We start from the raw sequence: 16,207 nt of genomic DNA on the forward strand, positions 1-16,207 counted from the left end.
AAGGACAGTGTCGCTAAGAGGCAGCCGATAGGATGGCGAGCAATCTTTACCAGCTATGCACCTGACAGAGGGTCAGTATCTAGAACATACAAAGAACCAAAGGACTAAAAACGTCAAGAAAACAGCCCAGTCAAACACAGAGGCATGAAACGGAGTTCTCAAAAGATGAAACACAAATGCCCGAAAACCAATTTTTTTTTTTAAAGTTCAACATCCTTAACCATCAGGGAAATGCAAATTAAAAATAATTTGACATTCTCTTCTTGCCCAGTTAGAATGGCCATGAAAAGAAACAAGGGAAAGTAGATGTTGGTGAGAACCAATCTGGAGATTTACCATTATTTGTATCTCCAATCCCAGGGGATCTGACAACATTTTTTGACCCAGACAGGTACTAGAAATGTGTATGGTGTATATACACACATGTAGACAAAACAATCATACACATAAAATAAATAAAATGAATCTAAAAAAAATTTAAATGACTTTACCAAAAAATATATATATATAAAGCAGGAGAAATCCTGTTGGTATTCAGTCAGAAGCTTCATCACTACTAGTTGGTTTTTAGAGTTCTAGAAGGTTCTGTGAATGTTACCATAGGACAAAAGTAACAGTCAGTCTCACCTGGCCGTGAACCCTGCAAGCTACCATAATGACCTGCCTGGCAAGATATGCTCATGACTGCATTAGTGACATTAATGCTATGGGAGTAACAAACTACTCTTGGCTTGGATTTAAGGCTTGCCTTAGATTTAAGGCCTGTCCCACAGGATGGAAACCATGCCTAACACTGTCAACGAGTCCAAGAACCAGAAGGTAGAACGATCAGAGGCCTTTGGGGAGAACCCAGTGTTACTATTTCCTTAAATGGACTCCTAAGGACTATTGTTATGCCCGTAGGTCAGTGCCTCTCTCAGCCCTCATGAGAGGGGCTTCTTTTTGTAGTAGATTGCAGTTAACACAGAGAGCCTGGTCAGTAGGCAGAAAATAAGAGATGGGGGATGGGGGGGTGCTTGGCCTTAAAAGGGACATCTGTATCACAACCTCCACGCAAGGTTCAGAGATCTTCTCAGAAGTGGAGGTACAAAGACTGGGGTAGATATCACCAAGTAAACTGGGTTTTCCTGACACAACAGGGCAACTGCCCAGGTGAACTCACAGCAGTTGCAGCAGCATGAACAAGTCCTGCAAAAACTCAAGCCAGAGAAAATTGCAGCATGAAGAGAGGGGAGGTGGGAACCAAGCCCCTCTCCTGGCTGAGGGACTGTAAGGGTTTGAGAGCTGCTGTGAGAGGAAAACTCCCACAGTCTATTGACCACTCCACGTCAGGCTGCATAGGCCAACACAAACTGAATTCAAAGGTGTGTGTGTGTGTGTGTGTGTGTGTGTGTGTGTATGTGTGTGTGTGTGTGTGTGTGTGTGTGTGTGTGTGTGTAGAGAGGGGGGACACAGATGGGTAGGAAGAAAGACAGGATGGATCTGGGAGCAGCAGAGAGGAATGAGTGTAATAAAAAGAATTGTGTGAAATTCCCAAAGAACTAATAAAAACACAAAAATAAAAGCATTCACGCTGGAACAGGATAATTAAAGTTAAAGTTTTCTTCAGTCACATAAAACAAGATGATTTCATGTGTAGAGAACCCTGAAGATTATATATACTCACAACTATTTGAACTAATGCAAATTCAGCCAAAGTCACTGAACACAAAATCAACACTAAAAGAAATTACTTAAATTTTTATATACTACTAATGAACAATCTCAGAGGAAAACAATAAAATTTACCATAGCACCAATAGGAATCCTATACCGTATATTTTCAATCAAGCAAGAATAAACTTAGCCAAAGAAACAAAAGATTTGTACACTGAAAAATCACAAAATATGGAAAGAGACATTTCAAGAAAGACACAAACAGGGCCAATGTGATGTTTCACCAGGTAAAGGTATTTGCCACCAAGCCCAAAAACCTGAGTTTCATATCTAGGACCTGTGTGGCAGAAGAAGAAAACTGACTCCTGAAAGTTTTGCTCTGACTTCTACTTGCCTTCTCTCTCTCCCTCCATCCTTCCCTCTTCCCTCCTCTCCCTCTCACTCTCTCTCTCTCTCTCTCTCTCTCTCTCTCTCTCTCTCACACACACACACACACATTCTCATTCTCTTCCTCTTTCTTTCTCTCCAAATAAAAATTATAAATAAATAAATAACACATGCCATCCTGTCTTTATAGATTGGGAAATTTAACATTGTTAAAAATCTCTGTAGGAGCTAAAGTAATCTACAAACTCAACACAATTCCCTCTAAAATTCCAATGGCTTTTTTTTTTTTTTACAGAAGTAGAAAAATAAGGTTCATATGAATCTTAATGAGTCTCAATAACTATAGCACTTTTGAGAAAAATAGCAAAAGTGTAGCCCACACACTAGCTGATTTAAAAATATATCACAAAGTTCCAGTAATTAAAACAGTATGGCACAGACATAAAGACAGACATAGATCAATGGAGCTGAACAAATAACTCAATCGTAAATCCTTATGTTTTTGGTAAAAAAAAAAAAATTAACTAAAGGAAAAGAAGCTTTAACACTGTAGGGAAAGAAAGCTCCTTCAACAAATATTGTTAGAAGAACTGGATAGCTTCATGGGAAAAATTGAAGACAGACTCTTCTCACCCCATAAGCAAAAATTAACTAAAAAGAAAAATCAAGGCCTGAGCATAAGCCTTGGACTATGAAACTTCTGGAAGAGAAAAACTGATGAGCTTGGAGCAGGCAATGATCACTTGCGTGTGATATCAAACGCATATATAACAAAAGCAAAGGCAGACAAATGCGTAACGTTCAGTCTAAGAACTGCACAGAGAAGAAAAGAGTCAAAGATGTAAAATTACAAACGGTATGTTAATTGCAGTGTTAGTATCCAGACATATAGAGCTATAAATATATAGAGTCACCAACACAAAATAAATGGCCTAATTAAAACGAGCAAGAGTGGCAATAAATGTTTACCCCCAAAAGATACGCAAATGAATGAACTAAAAAGCAAAGAAAGAGATGCTTAACAGCACTGACCGTCCAGGACGGCCACTGGCAAAACCCAGATCATAAGTACTGATGAGAGCATGCAGTCTTTGGGGCTCTGGGCAAGATCTGTGGACTGTAACAACTACACGGCATGATGAGAAACAATAGAGGTTTCTCCAAAACTTACAAAGAGGACTGTCACCTTGTCTTGCAATCTTCAGTCTTTGTGTGCATACAGAAGAACAGAAAACAGTCTCATGGAAATGTCTGCACAGGCAGATGGGTTGCAGTGTAACCCATAGTAGCCATGATGGACGATAAAGATGTGTTACCTCTACATCGTACGTTATCAGTCAGCCCTTAGAAAGAAGGCACTCTTACTCTATGCTATAACAAACGAATCTTGAGGATGTTATGTTAAGTCAAAGAAGCCCACCCAAAAGACAAGTATTGCCTTACTTAGCGGAGAAGAGGTGTGTAATAGAAATAAATTCATAGGAACAGAGGGGGCTGCCAGGGGCTAGGTGGAAAGGCCAGCGGGTGTTTGCCGCCTCTCCGGCAGAGCATCAGCCATGCAAGATGAAAACATTCTAACATTCTGTTAGACCTAACTGGAGTGTTAACGATGCCATACACTTAAAAGGATTGAAGGGACATTAATATTACGCAGGGGTTTTTGTTTGTGTTTGTTTGCTTGCTTTCCCACAGCTTTAAGTCAGAACATGATGAAAGCAAGTTCCAAGTGTCAGGGTGCCTTGAAAAGGTCACAGGATTAATGAGGGCTGACCCAAAGCAGGCGATGTACCTGCACCTGGCCCTGACTTGTTTCATTTGTCCTAGCATTTCAGAGTGGGAGAGGGCCCTTAGCGTGACTACTCTGGAAGATAATGGAGCCTTTGTTGTCCAAGGATGTCCCTCCTCTGTTTACCTACATCTGTGGTCCTCAGCATTCTCCAGACTTTTGGACAGAGTCTGTAATTGTGTTGTGAGGGATTACACATTAACAATGTGCTCAGCCTCTACTGCCCTTAGGGCCGACCCCCACTCCCGCTCCCACCCCTGCCAGCCCGATTCCAGGTGGTTCAGAGGCACTCAGATTCCTGACTTCTTACGGGATGAAATAACAGCTATATGTGGGGAGAAAACTCCCAGGCCCGGGAAGGTTGAAGGACTTGTCTAACATTACACTGTGTGTGTGAAAGCAAACTTCAAGCTCAAGTCGTTTCGATCTTTTCCAGCCTCTCCCTCTCCCCGTGCGACAACTCTTTGCATCATTGGGAACAGCACAAAGTAACGAAGATGCAGAGATATAGGAGCAGAGATACTACTTCTGCCCTGGGTGCCTGCTTCCTCCCTATTTGATGTGCAGCGTTTCAGAAGGGAGGAATAAAGCATTTTCTTTCTGCATTTCCCCCTTAGGCCATGCTGGAGCCTCACAGCAGAGCCTTTCATAGGCTAGGCAAGTTTGTGCTCTACCTCTGTGCAATATTCCCAGATACTTTCTTTTCCTGAGGCAGGGTCTTGCTAAGTTTCTAGGCTGGTTGTGAGCTCTCTGTAGCTCAGACAGATCTCAAATCTGTGATCCTCCTGCCTCAGCATCCTGAGGAGCTGAGGTTATAGCTACCAGGCCCAGGGTTACTTTCTATGTATTTTTCTTTTTTTAATGTTTAGGTGAATAAAAAAAGAAAAAAAAAAGGTTTAGGTGAATGGGTACGAGGAAGCTTGGGAAAGTTCACCCACCACACTGAAATTAGAAGCCTTTCCAATGGCAGCCAAAGGTGTCATGAGCCATAATTCAGGGTTGCTGGGGAGTCAGAATTCAGGACTTCCTAAATACTTGGTGGGTTCCTGGAGGGTGATATAGGTGCCTCGTCAGAACCTGCTTGAGCAATGCAGGGTACAGGTGGGCAGCCACAGGTCCCACCACCTTCTTCCTTCCTGGTCCTCACAAGCCCCCAGTTCTTTGTACTGTCTTTCCCGCTGATTTGTAATCTTTTTAGTTGAGCCTGCATAAGCTCCTTTCCAGGGAGCATGGCACTTTGCAAGACCCACAGAGGCAGACAGCTGGCCCAGGAGCTTGGGTTGAATGCTCCTCCACCCCTCTGTGTGTAAGTGACATAAACACCTCAGACCTGGGCACTGAAATTCTGCTCTGTGAATGTTGGCTCCTGGGGCCTGACACTGAGTCTAAGCGGATGGCCAGGAACCCTGTCTTGCATTTCCCTCCCTTGGATGTGCTGACTCCCCTCTGGCCTCTGGCCTGACCTCTAGGTCCTGGGTGTTGGCCCAGATTTATGGCCCTGGGCTTCTTTTTATCTCTTCGGGAAGTTAACGTTTTGGTTGGGAAGTTTTTCAATTTCCTCCTGGCCTAGTGTAAACTGCTCAGATTTCCAAGGACGAGATATTCCCTTCTCCTCCCATCTCCTCTGGGCGCTGAAACCTCAAGAGGAGCCCTACTCTGCCTGCAGACTGCAGACAGAGCCTCAGGAAGTACTCGGGTGGCGGCTTCCATAAAAGAAGCCAAAGAGGCAGGACCTCCAGATGCTGAACACCCAGGCTGCTTTTCCAGGACCCATGCCACAGATTCTGCACTAGAAGGGACCTTTCTGTAGTGTGCTTGGGGATAGGTACAGAGATTCTTGACCCTGCATGGCCACTAACCTCGTAGGTTGGGCCCTAAGTGTCCATCGTTAATTGTCCTGGGCCTCAGCCTCTTAGGAGAAGGCTGGGGAACAATTACTTTCGTCATGTATCCCAGGTAATTCTGTGTACCCCGGAGTTTCTGATTCACAGTCACAGAAGCTAGGCAATAGACTGAATAGGAGGAAGAGAATGTTTGTCTTCTCATCTGCAAGTGCTGTTAGATCTCTACAGCCTCATTCTTAAGGAAGCAATCTCAACCTAGGCAATCAATGTCACACCTCAGGGCCATACCACTAATATTGTCCCCCACTGCCATTTTTCTTAACCAAGAAGTTTTTATCCAATGGCAAGAGCATCTTCCTTCCTTCCTTCCCTCCTTTCTTTTCTTTCTTTTATTCTTTTCTTCTTCACATGTTCTCTCCTCTCAACTCCCATACTCACCCTCCCAAGCCGTTTTCCCTCTTAGCCTGGTCACCGTCATGGTCATGATGTTATTTGCAAGTCAGGAAAGAGCAGTAAAAAGTTAAGCCATCTCTTTTATACCTTCCCTGTTGGTGGCACCTTTATCCTGAAAGGCTTCGCCCACTTTCTACCCCAGCATAGCTTCACCCACCACTGAAGTACAGCCAGCCGGCTCAGGAGGGCAAGTAGCAGCTGTTGCTCTGGTTCAGGCAGGAAGTGGAGAAGAACCTGATATTCAATTAAAACTGCAGGGGGAGTCCAGTGAGACAGCGGGGTCTAATGGAGGCCGGCGGCCTGGGAGGGCAGCCGCCTGAGTTCCATTCCCAGCTCTGCCACCAGCAGGCTGGGGGTGACCTTGGGTCTGTCACTAAAAGTGTCTGGGCCTTCGTTTCATCTGAAAAATGGCAGTGATGATACCTGTGTATTCGCTGGAATAGTGACGAGGATTAGGGAGATTAGAAAAACGCACGGGGCTCTTTGATCCCTTCAAAGTGGGCCGTGGAGGATGGGTAGATGCAGAAAGCCATCCCTGGCTGATGAAACTGGCTGCCAGTTGCAGGGTATGATGGGAAGTGTAACAAGGTCCTCAGCACTGAGATCCCTGTGCTCCAGCCTGTGGGTCCCTGTGAAGTCCCCTTGCCCCATACAGACTGCAGAAAGGCAGGTCAAAACACAGGGTCAAGAGCAGACTCCAGCCTTGCCATGGGCTAGCTGGAATGCTCCCTGAATTCCCAGGAGGAAAACACAGCCCCAAGTGACTGAGGCTTGAGGCCAGGGAAATTTGATAGGAGAGGGTAAGTGCAAAGATGGAGAGAACTCAAGGTCAGATGATCGTGGTTAGGAACACGGTAGCTAGGTAAGTGAACCGCAGCCATCGAGGCCTCGGTGAGAGAACACTGGCTAAAACATGATGTGCCTAGTGTTTGTCTCTGAATTGTGGTGAAAGAGCCTTCTAGGTGATGGTGGGCTGTGAGATACCAAGTGAATCATCCTTTCACTGACCTTGATATCATGGAAGCAGCCATCTGTACTCACATGTCCATCATTCCAAGGACAAACATGGTACTACTCCTGGCCACAGCTGGTCACTCAGCTCCAGGGCTATCGTTCCAGTGCGGGTGGGTATTGGATGTTGTGCCAGGCTAGGGAGAGGAAGTGGGAAGGACAACATAGGATTTGAAGTCCTGGGCCTTGAGTCCCAGCTTTGTCACTTTGATTTGGGACCTTGACTAGTTAAGCCTTTGGGAATCCCAGTTTCACCATCTGGAAACTGAGATGATGCGTCCCTGTCATAGAACTTGCTAGAGTACCGAATGAGGTAGAAGTGGCAAGGAGCACCGAGTAGGCAAGAGCTGCACCAAGGTGAGAGGGGTACGGGCTGAGTTACGCTGCAGGAGCAACACAGCCCTAATACTCACCGGGGTAAATCAGTGTTTCTTCTTCGTGCCAACTGCCTGCTGCAGCCCAGACTTGGCAGAGGAGCACTGAACTAATTGTGACTACGTAGGAGCACAGGAACGTGGGAAGCCATCAGCTACCAGGTCATAGGAGAGAAACAACATGAAGTGTGCATTGAGTTGTATTTCACTAACCAAAAGCCATGCGGAAGTCAGGCAGGCAAGGATGTGACATGCTATCAGGCGAGGGTACATTAGACATGCTTCCTGCCCACAAACAGCTTGCTGGAGCTTGCCCCAGACTCCTAGCCAGAGAAGCATCTCTGAGAGGTTCCCTTCCTGCTCTGCACCCTACCCTACCCCACCTCCTGGGTGGCCCTCCCTACTACCACATTCATGCCTTTCTTCAGGAGCCAGAACATCAACTGCTGCCTCAGCCACTGCTAAGCTGGCTACCTGGTCACCAGGATTTCGTGTCCTCTCTCTTTCACCCAAAGGAGAGGACCCAGGTGGTAGGGTTCAGGATGTGTGTCCCATCCCCCCGCCCCCTCACACCAGCCCCAAGACTACAGCTAATTGCATCATGCTTGAACACAGCAGGGAAGAGCAGCTCTCTGCTTGCCTGGGTCCTTCTTGTGCAAGACCCTCTTGTTGGTCCAAGTTCAGGTCTCTGACTACTTCAGGGAAGAAACAAATGAACTCAAGTCAGCTTCTGCTTCTTCCTCCCTTAGAGACACTTCCCTGACCTCCTTCCTCCTGACATCCACCCCTATCCTGGAGATTCCTCGCCCAGCCTGAGATCCATCCACGCCTTCACTTCTTCCTTCTTGAGTCATGATGCTTCCTTCTTGGATACTTTATCTGGGACTCTGAAAGGTAAACAAAGAGGACTGATGTAATACTGTAGCCATAACAACGCATATGATAGATCACTGTATGCTGAGCTCTGTTCTGAATGTATACTAATTTGTAACACATTCACAATAAGCCTACATATAAAGTAGAGGTCGTTAATATCTCTATTCGAGGTCAAGGAAGATGCAGCCAGGCCACAGCTAGAACACAGCTGAACTATTCCCATGGTGCAGTGACTTATCCATTGCCACAGAGAAACTATTAAAGTTACAGAAGCAAGCAAGCCTGTGTTTGTTGTCTGGCGCTCAGCTCATGGATGGCAGAAGAGCCTTCCCAGTGTATTAGGAGGCTGTGGCTGGCCTCTGCTGGTCATGAGTGAGCATTGCCACTCAGGGCACATTAAGCTGAGCCCCTCTAGGCAAAGACAATTCAGAGAAACTGACAGACATGTAGTAGCTTCCCCATAATGGCCTATTAACTATTTCTCTCCCCATGCTTTGGCGTGGTGTGCATTTGGTTGTTTCTCCCTCACTCCCTGAGGGTGAGATGAGGATGCAAAAAGCATATGGGCAACTCTTCACTTCCAAGACCCACAGAAGAAACCCACAGTTATGCAACTATCAAATAGCCAAGTCTGTGTTTATTGTCACGGAAATTGCCACTCAGTGCTAGATGCCCAAGAAATATCATCCCAAACAGATGCAAAAGCATATTTTGGTCATTTATAACTGAGTTAGGATAAGATGCTTTCTAAATTAATCTGGGTGTATTCTGCTGCTGCTGGGCATTGCATATGAAAAGATACTTAAAAATCAGCCTCTTTGAGTTATGTATAAGTTCTATGCCAGTTTTCTTTTTTGCTTCAATGCAGGATGACAATGATTGCATCCTCCGACTTAATTATATTTTTATATTATAACTGTAATGTATTAAATCATAATATAATTGCTTAGGCTTGGCCTAAGAAATGCCATGTTGGGAGCCTGGGGTGCATGGGTTTAGGGCAGTGGGCACTGGACAAGAGGATCTTTCAGACAAGTTGATTATTACCCACTACCTCGTCCTGTGGAGAGGGACAGGAAGGGAGAACCCTGAAGCTGTTGCCACGGGGTCTCCATGACAAAGTCTCACCCAGCAAGTGGATGACCAGAAGTTTGGGCCCTGGAGTGCCGCGAGTCTCTACTTCCTCACAGAGGCACTAGATTTCATTAGACCTTATCTTGTAGTTTGGAGCCCTCTTCCCAAAGTAGAGGAAGTTGCATGCATATAGGACATAAATTGCACCACCAGCCAATCGTTCGCTGTCAGAGCGTGTGTGTAATGTTTCACACCCTGCCAGCACATTCTACTTAAACAAATGTGGAAATTATAAGAACCGCTGATGTGAGGGCTCAGAAATGCAGACCCACTTCCAGGTCCCGCCTGATGAGCTAGCCTTGTGTGTCCAGCTGTCTGACAAGTCTATGTGTTTATTGTTATGGAAATTGCTACGCAATGCTAGATACACAAGAAATATCATCTCAACCAGATGCAGAAGCACATTTGGGGTCATTTATAGCAGAGGGTGAAATCCTTTCTAAATTAATAGCGGTATGCTCACATCCAGTACTAGGGTAACTTTCTCACCATGCTCTCTGTTCCGATGTGTGACTGAACACGTTAGACTCAGCCCCTGGTGAGGATGAAGCCAAGACACACAAGCAAGAGATAAAAGAACAGAGAGTTCATTGCTTGCACAAGTAGGGAAAGCACCAGAGCTGATTCACAAAGTAGTGTCTCTCTAAAGGAAATAGGTCTTGTTGGTTTGTTTGTTTTTGGGGGATATATATATATATATATATATATATATATATATATATATATATATAATCATATTGATGGTCCACATTATATATCTGCATAATTAATATAGAAAAGGTCCATCATCACATAGAGGTGACATGCGACTGAGCATGCTTTGTTCATGTTCTTATATCACATGTTTAAAACTTGGCAGAGAGAAACTCCTCTCGTCAGATAATTTAGTGTTCTTATGAAGTTTAGTCTAAGTCATCTAAAAGGGCGAATAGAGAGGCACTGAAAAATTGTCTGGTTCCTTGTAAGTGTCTCTGGAAGGACTTATCTGAAATAATGACGACGACGACGATGATAATAATAACAATAAAGCAACACTGAAAAATGCAGTCATTTAAAAGGGCAGAGGCTACCCACCTCACACCAGGTGACTGCCTCAAAATGGACTTGCCTATCTGCTAGAAAATTTGATGCCTCAATATGGCACTCTTGCTAATCTACCTCCTCACCCCTGTCCCTGCTGTGGGATTCTCCACAACCTGATGAAGCCTTTACATCTGGTTATCCCTCAGGCTCCCAGACAGCATGGGCAGAGATGACCATTTGTGTGGTTCCACCTCAGAACCTCAGAATCTTCGATGGTACCTCAGACCGAGTCCATCACCAGTGGCTTGCACAATTGTTCTCTTCCTTCCTCTACCTAAACATCACAGGATGTTTTCCCCTAAACATCACAGGACAGTGGACAAGTACCACTGAGACAGGAGTTCAAATCCCAGCTTCATTATGCATTATATGAACGAATGTGGACATTTCACCTACGCCTTCGAGTCTTATCTGTATCATGGAAATAATCAATACGTATACTTTGCAAAGTTGTTCCTGACCTCAACGAGATAATGTATATTCAACGCTTGATGTGCAGTGAGTATTTTTATTTCTTTCCATTCAGGTTTCTTTGTCTTTTGGAAGAGGTGATATGGTAAGCAGCCTCCCAATTCTTTGTTTCTTTGTTGTCAGTCACAGGTAATGGATCATATGCTTACCGTTTGTCAGGCTCTACACTAGCCAGTATTCATATCAAAGAAGCCAAAAAGGCTTTTCTTCCATGGAGCTACCAGAAAGGTAAAGTGTCTCTTTCTGGTGATTTATTTCACTCGTCCTGCAAATGCTCTCATCACATGTCATTTCTCTACTCAAGACAGTCAATGGCCATCAATACTACTTTTTCTGCCTGTTGTATAACTATTTCCTCTGGCTTGAAACATTCCCTCTTACAGTGAGTGGAATGCTCCTAAAACCCGTGAAGCTGAGAAAACCTAAACGGTCCAGGAAGTTCAGGTAGCTGCAAGATTCCGATGCGGAATCAAGATCATAGCAGGAAACAAAGGAGAAGCATTGACTCAGCAGAAATGGGGGTGTAGGGGCAGGCATGTTGACTTGGTAATAGGAATTAGTTAGGACCTTTGACAGAGACCCACTGATCCTGGGGTTTGATGGACAGATGAGTGATTCACTGGGGTCCAATTTGATTTGTATAACTAACATTAACTTTCAAGGTATCTTAGTTAGAATTTCCATTGCTGCAATGAATCACTATGACCAAGGAGCAAGTTGGGGAAGAGAGGGTTTATTTGACTTACCCTTTCTCATCACTGTTGATCATCTGAGGAAGCCAGGAACTCAAACACAGCAGGAACCTGGAGGTGGGAGCTGACGCACAGACCATGGAGGAGTGCTCATTACGGGCTTGCTTATCATGGCTTGCTCTTGCTTTCTTATAGAACCAGGTGCTCAGGAGTGGCAGAACTCACAATGGGCTGGACCCTCCCACAGCAATCACTAATTTAGAAATTGGCTTGTAAGCTTGTTAACAGCCCCATCCTATGGAGGCATTTCCTTAAATCAAGTTTTCCTTCTCCGAGATGACTTTCTCTTATGTCAACCTAACATAAAGCTACCTAGTAGATGTGTTGAATAAAGTAATCATTTAATTATAATTTATAATCTGTGACCATGTGTCAAAGCCACCCTACTGAGGCAGAAAGGAACAGTAGAACCATAGGCTCTAGTAGAACAAGTTAAGGCAGAACTGTGTGAACTCTGCAAGAACTCAAGGTGTCTTGTACTCCAAGGTCTCCAAAGATAACTGAAGACTATTTAACAGGGTCTTCAAGATAACTGATATCAGGGAAAGACACCATTTTGATAGTGACTCCTAGCTAATAACTTCCTATATATTAAATTGAGGCGTATGGGGCATGGGTGTGTGATAATTGGTTCAAAACCTCAAACAGAGTGAGTCAGTTTTGGTTGTTTCACAATCCTCTAGTTGTATCGTTAAAATCAGTATTTTGACAGGATAATCCTGTCACCCCTAGAATAAGATGTTTCATGGTAGGGAGAACCCAAAGATGAGGTTTGGAGGACTCTATCAAAATATTCCCACCATATTTAGATCAAACACAGCAAAGAAAATAAACGCAGTTTAGCAGACCTTGGATCAGGGAGAAGATTTTTTTTTTATAGAGACTGATCATACTTGAAAGATGCAGGCATATTGAACTTCCAAAATGAGTGTAGTAAAAGTATGTCTCATAGAGCTGCTGTGTCAATTAAATAGGTCAGTATGCATAAAGAAATATTAGCCATTTAACAAATATTAGCCTTTATTCCTTTAAGCATTAATATCTATAACCCACATGTAACACTGCATGGGATTAAGATTATAACACCTTGATAGTAGAAATTAGTAAGCATTCTAGAGCTTAGATAAGAGAACAAAAGTAAATTTCTTCAGATATCAGGTTTTCCATCTAAAAAGTCCACCAAGAAGCCTGTGGTCTGGGGCATGTCAGTCTTTGTTTTTCAGATATGACAAATGGATATACCTTACACCTTGTGCCAAAGACAAACTGCTAGGCAGATGTCTAGATTTTGAATTTGATGAACATTGTATCTGTGCTGTACTGCCAAGATCACCTTTGAGCTGCCTTAGAGAGCACTTATGTGTTGAAAAAACTGTAGCTTTCCTTAAAGAATCTAAAAGCCTGTGTGATCTCCTGCTGAAGCTTGCTGCAAGGTTGCCTCTCCTAGAAACTTAGACTACCACGTGTAAGCCAAACCCCACAGATCTTTTGGGGTACAATGCCCAGTGGTTCCCCTGCCCTCCAGCTGGTCTGTGTCTTCCTAGGGCAGTGTTGTGATAGCAGGTTCTTGCTCTTTTGTGTCCAGCTTTAATATGGGTCCTGGGAATCTAAACATAGGTATTCAGGTTTTCACAAATGGCTTTTACCCACTCACTGGGCCATCTCCTCAGCCCAATTAGTCACCTTTTAAAACTCTTTAATTTTTTGAGACAATATAATTATATAATTTCCCCCCTTTTCCCCTCACTTTTTAATCACTGCTATAAACCAAACACTAGAGAAAAACAACTTTGAAGGGAGGAATGATTTTATTTAGGCTCATGGTTTAGGGAGCCTCAGTTCATCTTGGCAGGAGGGTGTGGCAGGGCAAAGTGGCTCTCTTGAGAAATCAAAAAACACACACAGAGAGAGAGTGTGTCAGTCCTGGTAGACTTTCCCCGTCTTCCTTTTATTCCATCTGGGCCTCTAACCTGTAGCATAGTGAGGCCTATATTCAGTGTGAGTCTTCCATTCTTAGTCAATCCTTTGTGAACTTCCCCAGATACACCCAGAGATTTGCTTTATTAATATTCTACGGTGTCTCAATTTTATCAAGTTGACAATGAAGCTTTACCATTACGGTAAGCACAGCAGTCATAGAGGCTCTGCATGTCAACTCTGAAAATATTAACCCGCATATCAAAGGCCAATGATTTGTCATTCCTGGAATATATGCTTCCCTGAATTTGCCTTTGCTTCTCATGATAGCTTCTGAACCACTTGCTTCTGCAATTGATTATCACAAATGGACACACATTATGAGTCATGGTATCCCACAGAGTTGTGCTTTGGCTAGGGGAAATTCACTTCACAGTGGAAAAAATAAAGTAATGACAGCTGTTCAAGACACTCTCTATTGGTTGTACCTTAGAACATTCTTCATACATTTTCATAAATGTATGTGTGTGTGTATATATATATATATATATATATATATATATATATATATATACACATATCTAACAAAAATGATATATATACATACATACACAGATACACACACACACCCTGTTAAGCCCATGTAAGGTAAAAAAAAAAAAAATCAGTGTGGGCTGTTGTGTACATCACTTCCAAGAAGGAGATTTTTTTTTTATTAATTACACTTTATTCACTTTGTATCCCCCCTGTGGTTCTCTCCCTCCTCCCATCCCAATCCCTCCCTTCCTCCACCCTCTGCATGCATGCCCCTCCCCAAGTCCACTGATAGGGGAGGTCTTCTTTTCCTTCCTTCTGATCCTAGTCAATTAGGTCTCATCAGGAGTGGCTGCATTGTCTTCTTCTGTGGCCTGGTAATGCTGCTTCCCCCTCAGGGGGAGGTAATTAAAGAGCAGGCCAATCAGTTCATGTCAGAGACAGTCCCTGTTCCTATTACAATGGAACCCACTTGGATACTGAACTGCCATGGGCTACATCTGTGCAGGGGTCTTAGGTTATCTCCGTGCATAGTCCTTGGTTGGAATATCAGTCTCAGGAAAGACCCCTGTGCTCAGATTTTTTGGTTCTGTTGCTCTCCTTGTGGAGTTCCTGTCCTCTCCAGATCTTACTGTTTTCCACTTCTTTCCTAAGATTCTCTGCACTCTGCCCAAAGGTTGCCCATAAGTCTCAGCATCTACATTGATAGTCTGCAGGGCAGAGCTTTTCAGAGGTCCTCTGTGTCAGGCTCCTGACTTGTTCCCTCTTTACAAGAAGGAGCTTTTGAGCCAGTGAATTGTTTTACTTCTCCTGTTTCGTGACCAACAGCATCTGGGCAGAGGCAAATCTGTCTGCCTGTGTCCTGGAGGGGAGATGCCATGCAGAGTGAGTTGGGAAGACACCTCTGTTGCTTGTTACCGCAGCGTTATGCAGCCTGTGCCAACTGAGGCTCTTTCTTATCAACATATCCACAAACAAGGGGCATTACGCTCCAGACAACGTGATGCTCTGTGAAATATTCAGTTACAGCACAGAAGGTATGTGTTCTCTATGAGAATGTTCTCATAGCACTGTGCTAATGCCCACATAGCACAAATACAGAAGAGAGGAATATATTTGAAAGGGAAAGAATACCTTTAAATTTTATCTCCTGTCTTTCTAGATCATCCTTGATAATCTCAGGGGTTTTAATAAATAAAGGAAGAGTACTTCCCAGAGGAGAATCAACAGTAGCCACATTGCATTGGAGGCTGACGGTGAACCGGGGCATTTTTGTCTTCACACTCACTCAAGTCTGCAAAATAACTATGACTGGTGATGGTGATCAATATAGATATAAAATATATAGCAGAAACAGATGATGTAGGGGATTTTGTCCCTGGTTTCCCCACTCTGGTCTTTTTTGAGGTTTCAGTTTTTCAAGTTTAGTTCCCCTACCGGGAGACCCTAATATTCTTGCTTAAACCTGACGAACCCACCAATCCCTGGTTTTATCTTGTAGCCATAGAAGTGGAAGGTTAACTCCATAGCTCTTTCTTCTTCTCTGTACAGACTGTCTCCCACCAGACTGTTTCTGTTGCTAGTCCAGGGTCTTCAGGTAGATGACATTTCCTTATTCTGTGTCTAGATTCAATAGTTTCTTTCTGTGGAAGAATCATCCAGTGGTGTTACTCTATTACCGGTGGAGTCAAGCTGAAATTTTGACAGAACTAAATAGCTCAAGTAAACTTGACATAAGTGTTGTGACTAATCACTGTCAAGTTGTCAGAGTCAAGAATCACTTGGGAGGCTGGCTTCTGGGCATGCTTGGAGGAGGGTATCTTGATGATATTAGTTGATGTTGAGTTGTGGGAAGATGGTGAGCTGTGTCTTATGGGTAGCGCTGTTCCTGAGATAAGATCTTGGACTGTGTAGCTGGAGAACGGGAAC

Source organism: Psammomys obesus, unplaced genomic scaffold, assembly GCF_907164565.1.
Source record: "Psammomys obesus unplaced genomic scaffold, mPsaObe1.curated_primary_1811, whole genome shotgun sequence".
NCBI classification, from domain to species: Eukaryota; Metazoa; Chordata; class Mammalia; order Rodentia; family Muridae; genus Psammomys; species Psammomys obesus.